We start from the raw sequence: 6441 nt of genomic DNA, 5'->3' as shown, positions 1-6441 counted from the left end.
CGTGAACTTTTTTGTCAGTGGGGTATTAGACATTTTCAAGTGTACTTCTCAACAAATTATCCTAATCACAAAATATTAAACATTAAAATGTACACTTACAAAGTGAAATTATTCTGCACCTTGCAGTTATATGATCACCTCACCGTGACTCACATGTATCCAAGAAATCCAATGTAAAAGGACAGGTGCACATTTTCCAGATGTGTTTCTCTTTAGGTAATGTGTATAATACCTTAAGGAATTTTTGTAGGTATGCAGTTCTAGATATATTCTTTTTAAAATTTCCAATTATATAAGTAATTTTCTGTAGACTGATTTTTTTTTTTACTTATTATGACTTCTTCAGTTTATGGTTTGGCATCTTTCAGATCTTTATTGAAGAAGCATTTTGCTTTTTAGGTGAACTATTTGTGGTTATCTTTTGCCCCTTTCTCTACTGATTAACAAAAATATCTCTTGTTCTTGTACATGAGCACAAAATCTGCAACATTGTTTGAAATATTGTCCCCCAGATTTTCAACCTTTTAATTTTTTTCTTTGCACAGTACAGAAATTGCTTTAGTTTTCATGGATTTTTAATTTAAAAATAATACAGTTATGACAAAAAATGAGTAATATATAAGATTGCATCAAATACTAGTCCACCTGGAATTCAAGATTCAAAGCCTTGATGGCTTCAGGGCACAATAGAAAAGGGCTTTAGACCAAATTCTACATTTGTGAGTAATGTGGAAAATATTTGAATATGTGTTTGCTTACAAGAAATACCATATAAAGTGCCTCTGGCCTAAATTAATTCTGTAAGTGATCATTTCTGTCCCTCCATGGAGGTTAATTTCCTCTGCTTCAACTGAGACCCACATTAACCGCCCCCAGGACAGTTCAATCCCTACGGCCTTATATCTAGGCCTCCAGGCTTAAGACAGTGGATTTCATCTCCACCATAAACGTTAAGACCAAGACATTGGGGAGAGGGTTGTTTGAGTACCCTGTTAGCATGGCATTGACACTGGGGGAACCAAAACTAGATATGTGACCCAAGAAAAGCTTTTAACTCTATTACAAACATAATAAGAGAAATTGAAGGGAAGTTAGAAAAAAACCTTTGTCTATCTCAAACATAAATGTCACATGTAAAGGAATGTGAATTATTGGGAAAACATTTGGAACATATTTTATAAGCAAATGTTTAATATTATACAAATAAATCTGATTAGTAAAGAGCATTGTTTTAAGTCTGTTGAAATCATTTAAATAAGAACTATGAATCACAAACATATAAAGATTAAACAAATACAAAAACAATTATACATGCATGTATGTATGAGTGTACATATATTTATACTTGCATATATACATAAATATACATATATAACAAATGGAATATAGTATATACATACTGTGAGCAAAATCTGGAAGAATACATATGTTCATATAAACCTACTTACATAGTACTGTGCACAGAAAAATATAACTGGGGAATATAAACTCATTATCAAGGATGCACATCTTGCTATGTAACAAAAAATTACACAGAAAAATATTTTCTATAACATATGCACATTCTTGCACTTCTTTCATTTTAGAAAGAAATATATTAATTTGAAATCAGAAAAATAAATTATGTCAATTTTTACATTATAGTATATACCTAGTTGGGAATTTCATTACAAAAATGGTATCTGTGTATGTGGCTTAACTCTATATATCTAAATCTATATTTTTTTCACATTACTCTTGTCTCTTAATCACACACATACAATTTTACTGTCATAATAGAAGCAGGGCACTAAGGAAAAGTTCTTGCCACTAGATTGAATGTACTTGGGCTCTATCTCACCCTTAATGCTTCATTTGCCACAAAAATTTTCAGAAATTTCCATCTGATGGGCATCTTGCTCACTTCCTCCTTCAAACACTTCCTGCTGAGCAACATCCAGGCTCCCATTCGAGCTTTGCTCACCAGATGTCCCAGACCTCCAATTTCTGAATTTCCTCCTATGAGAAATGTTAGTTGGGAAAAGGAAAGAAAAATCTATTAAAAGTTTCTTTGCACTATGAGCGATGAAAGAACATGTAAAATAAAATCAAGCCCAAATTGCTTTAGCTAGGGATTTTCTTCTTGTCTATGGTTTCACAGACAGAAATCATAGTAATAATATTAGACTCCTTTTAGAGGGCTGGAGGATATTATAGGCCTGAGGTGAGAGTAACAAGGGCAGAAGGGGTTCAGGTCCATTCTACAATTGTCCCAATAACTTTCACAAAGCTTTTCCCAGCAGGACAAACTGCTGGGTAAGGGATTTCCACTCTGGATTCTCTAAAAGGATGACCCAGGTACAGGGTATTTCCTTCCTGTTACATCTGGCTAGTGTCCACCCTCTCCTCTTCTGCTGACTTAGCCTCAGATCTCAGCTGAAACTTCACTTCATGTGAGAAATCTCAGGCATACGCTACTGGTTTGACTACCACTGGGCATCTAGTGACTCCACCACCTTTACCATCTCCAGATACACTTTTCATGGGAAAGGGGGCCAAAGACTGTGAGCTCAAAATTTTTCATAGGCTGTAGCATCGCACAATGGACTGAAGACACTGAAGTTTTCAAATATCTTATCTGAATATTCATCTAAAATTCTCTCTTCCACCTTTGAGCAGGGCACTGGGGACACGAGTCAGTTCAGCAATGAAACTGCAGAGTTTTTCCACAGACAGCAGATGGAGTGTGTACTTCAGAGAAGCTGTAGAGGCTGCAGATTGATGCTCCCTCCTCTAAAAGAACCTAGGAGAGTAGTACAGTAACACTCTGATTTTTAGCAGACATAGTTCTGCATGGCAAAGACCAAATGAACCTTCCAGAGGTAGAATTGCAGGTTTGGACATTTCTAAATAATTTGCTTTGTGGATACTCTTAGATATATTTCATTTGGAAAACAGTAAAAAAAAAAAAAAAGTAAAATACCGAAGGAAGCAAAATGTTCCACTAATCCCTGATAAGATATCATCATTTTAATATTCTCATTAATCATGTGCATAATATGACACTGGGTTGTCTTTTAATCATATAACATTTAATCCTTTTGCTATAACTCCGCTCCACATTGTGATTCATTCTTTACAGATGAGGAAACTGAGCCTCAAATTTCAGGCCTGGCTGGGACTAAAGCATTTGTGTGTACTTCCCTGCCTTGTGATTTCAATAAGTCCTGACAAGGACCCTATGGGGAAGAGAATCCTCACTTCCTGAATGGTGAACTTGAGGCTTGGGACCTTAAGGTCACACGCTGCCCCATGTCATGCTCCTACTCCTTGGCTAATTCCAGACTGGAACCCATGTCTTCTGAACCTGAAACTGTTACTTTTCCTCCTGATTCACTCAGCTTTGCCTTAATTATGGGTACAGGTATACCTTGGAAATATTGTAAGTTTCGTTGCAGACCAGTGCAATATAGCAAATATTATAATAACGTGAGTCACATGAATTTTTTGGTTTCTCAGTGCAAATAAAAGTTATGTTTACACTATGCCATAGTCTATTAAGTGTGTAATAGCATTATGTCTTAAAAATGTACAAACCCCATACTTACCTGGCAGGGGAGATAGCATGATCATGAAGGTGGTTTTCGCAGGGCAAGGCTCATCCATTGCACTCTGGATGTGCTGACCCCTGCGATTTCCCCAAGTGTGAGAAACAACTGCATAATTTGTGGTAGTGGGGGACTGTGTTTGAGCTTTCCCATAAAAAAATGTACAAACCTTGATTAAAAATACTTTATTGCTAAAAATTGCTAACAATTTTCTGAAACTTCAGTGAACCATAATCTTTTTGCTGGTTCTTGTGTCAATTTTTATGGCTGCTGACTGATTAGTGTGGTGGTTGCTGAAGGTTGGGCTGGCTGTGACAATTTCTTAAAATAAGATAACAATGACATTTGTTGCATCGACCAACTCTTCCTTTCACAAATGATTCCTTCATAGCATGTGATGTTGTTTGATAACATTTTACCCACAGTAGAAGTTCATTCAAAATTGAGGTCTATCTTGTCAAAACCTGCCACTATTTTATCAAGTAAGTTTGTGTAATATTCTAAATCCTTGATTGTCATTTCAACAATCTTCATAGCATCTTCCCCAGGAAGAGATTCTGTCTCAAGAAACAACTTTCTTTGCTCATCCATAAGAAGCAATTCCTCATCCATTAGTTTTATCATGAGATTGCAGGAATTCAGTCACATCTTCAGGCTCCACCTCTAATTCTAGTTCTCTTGCAGTTACTTCCTCCACTGAAGTCCTGAACCTCTCAAAGTCACCCATGAAAGTTGGAATCAACTTCTTTCAAACTCCTGTTAGTGTTGACATTTTAACCTCTTCCAATGAATCAAGAATGTTCTTAATGGCATCTAGAATGGTAAATCCTTCCCAGAAGGTTTTTAATTTCTTTGCCCAGATCCATCAGAGGAATCACTACCTATGACAGTTAAAGCCTTATAAAATGTATTTCTTAAATAACAACACTTGAATGTTGAAATTACTCCTTGATCTATGGGCTGCAGAATGGATGTAATGTTAGCAGGCATGAAAACATTTTTTAACATTTTTTTACTGAGTTATAGTCAGTTTACAATGTTGTGTCAATTTCCAGTGTAGAGCACAATTTTTCAGTTATACATGGACATACATATATTCATTTTCACATTCTTTTTCACTATGAGCTACCACAAGATCTTGTGTATATTTCCCTGTGCTATACAGTATAATCCTGTTTAGCTATTCTATATAATGAAAACATTAATCTTGCTATACATTTCTATCAGAGCTCTTGGGTGACCGGGTGCATTATCAATGAGCAGTAGTACTTTGAAAGGGATTTTTTTTCCTGAGCAATATGTCTCAACAGTGGGCATAAAACATTCAGTAAGCCATGTTGTAAACAGATGTGCTGTCATTTAGTCTTTGTTGCTCCATTTATGGAGTATGCATAGAGTAGATTTAGCATAATTCTTAAAGACACTAGGATTTTCAGAATGGTAAATCAGTATTGGCTTCAACTTAAAGCTACAAGCAGCATTAGCCCTGAACAAGAGTCAGTCAGCCTGTTCTTTGAAGCTTTGAAGCCAAGCGTTGACTTCTCCTCTCTGACTATGAAAGTCCTAGATAGCATCTTCTTCCAATATAAGGCTGTTATGTTTACGTTGAAAAATCTGTTATTTAGTGTAGCCACCTTTGCTAATGATCTTAGCTAGATTTTCTGCATAGCTTGTGACAGCTTCTACATAACCACTTTCTGCTTCACCTTGCACTTTGATGTTATGGAGACAGCTTCTTTCCTTCAACCCCACGTACCAACCTATTCTAGCTTAAAACTTTTCTTCTGCAGCATCCTCACCTCTCTTAGCCTTCACAGAATTGAAGAGAATTAGAGCCATGCTCTGGATTAACCTTTTGGCTGAAGGGAATGTTGTGGCTAGTTTCATCTTCTATCCAGACCACTAAAACTTTTCTCATATCAACAATAAGGTTGTTCTAAGACTGCAAAGATAATGAAATTGAAGAATGACTAACTCACTCTCTCCCGTGAATACACCAAAAACTACATCTACATACAGAACAATTCATACAGAATACCTACTGAACTTTGGCAGAGTATCTCTTACTTTGAAAATATAAGAATTCTCACAAAAATGGGTAGAATAGCCAAGACATGGAAGCAACCTAAATATTCATCAACAGATGACTGGATGAAGAAGTTGTGGTATATCTACACAATGGAATACTACTCTGCCATAAAAAAGAATAAAATAATGCCATTTGCAACAATATGGATAGACCTGGAGAATGTCATTCTAAGTGAAGTAAGCCAGAAAGAAAAAGAAAAATATCACATGGTATCAGTCATATGTGGAATCTAAAAAAAAAGGACACAATGGACTTATCTACAAAACAGAAACAGACTCGCAGACTTAGTAAACAGTCTTATGGCTGCTGGGGAAAGGGGTGGGAAGGGATAAATTCTGGAGTTTAAGACTTACAAATGTTAGCCACTGTATATAAAAATAGATTCTATAAAGTTTCTTCTGTGTAGCACAGGGAACTATGTTCAATACCTTGTAATAAACTCTAATGGAAAAAATATGTAAACAAATATATGCATGACTGGAATATTGTGCTGTACACCAGAAATTGACACATTGTAACTGACTGTACTTCAATTATAAAGAAAGAAAGAAAGAAAGAAAGAAAGAAAGAAAGAAAGAAAGAAAGAAATAATTTTTTTTTTAAAGATCAGTGCAGGACCTGTCCCTGGGGAGGGAGTGGCAAAGAAGGAGAAGCACCCTTACCCTGGGAAGCCCCCTTTCCAGTGGAGAAAGTTAGCCGGGACAGAAAGGGAGCTTCAGATGCTCAGAGGAGAAAGCAGAATCCACTTGGCAGACAGAACTAAAA

General features: G+C 36.1%; 1 non-coding gene across 1 annotated transcript; it reads left to right on the top strand.

Moving 5' to 3' along the window:
* Positions 1-3579: 3579 nt before the first annotated feature.
* Positions 3580-3741, top strand: LOC140692074 (U1 spliceosomal RNA). Its single transcript, XR_012067655.1, has one exon. It is a non-coding gene; the product is annotated as a U1 spliceosomal RNA (small nuclear RNA).
* The last annotated feature ends 2700 nt before the right edge of the window (positions 3742-6441 follow it).

This window comes from Vicugna pacos, chromosome X, assembly GCF_048564905.1.
Source record: "Vicugna pacos chromosome X, VicPac4, whole genome shotgun sequence".
NCBI lineage: Eukaryota > Metazoa > Chordata > Mammalia > Artiodactyla > Camelidae > Vicugna > Vicugna pacos.
Note: the sequence above shows the minus strand (reverse complement) of the source record. Positions and strands in the feature narration are given on the sequence as shown.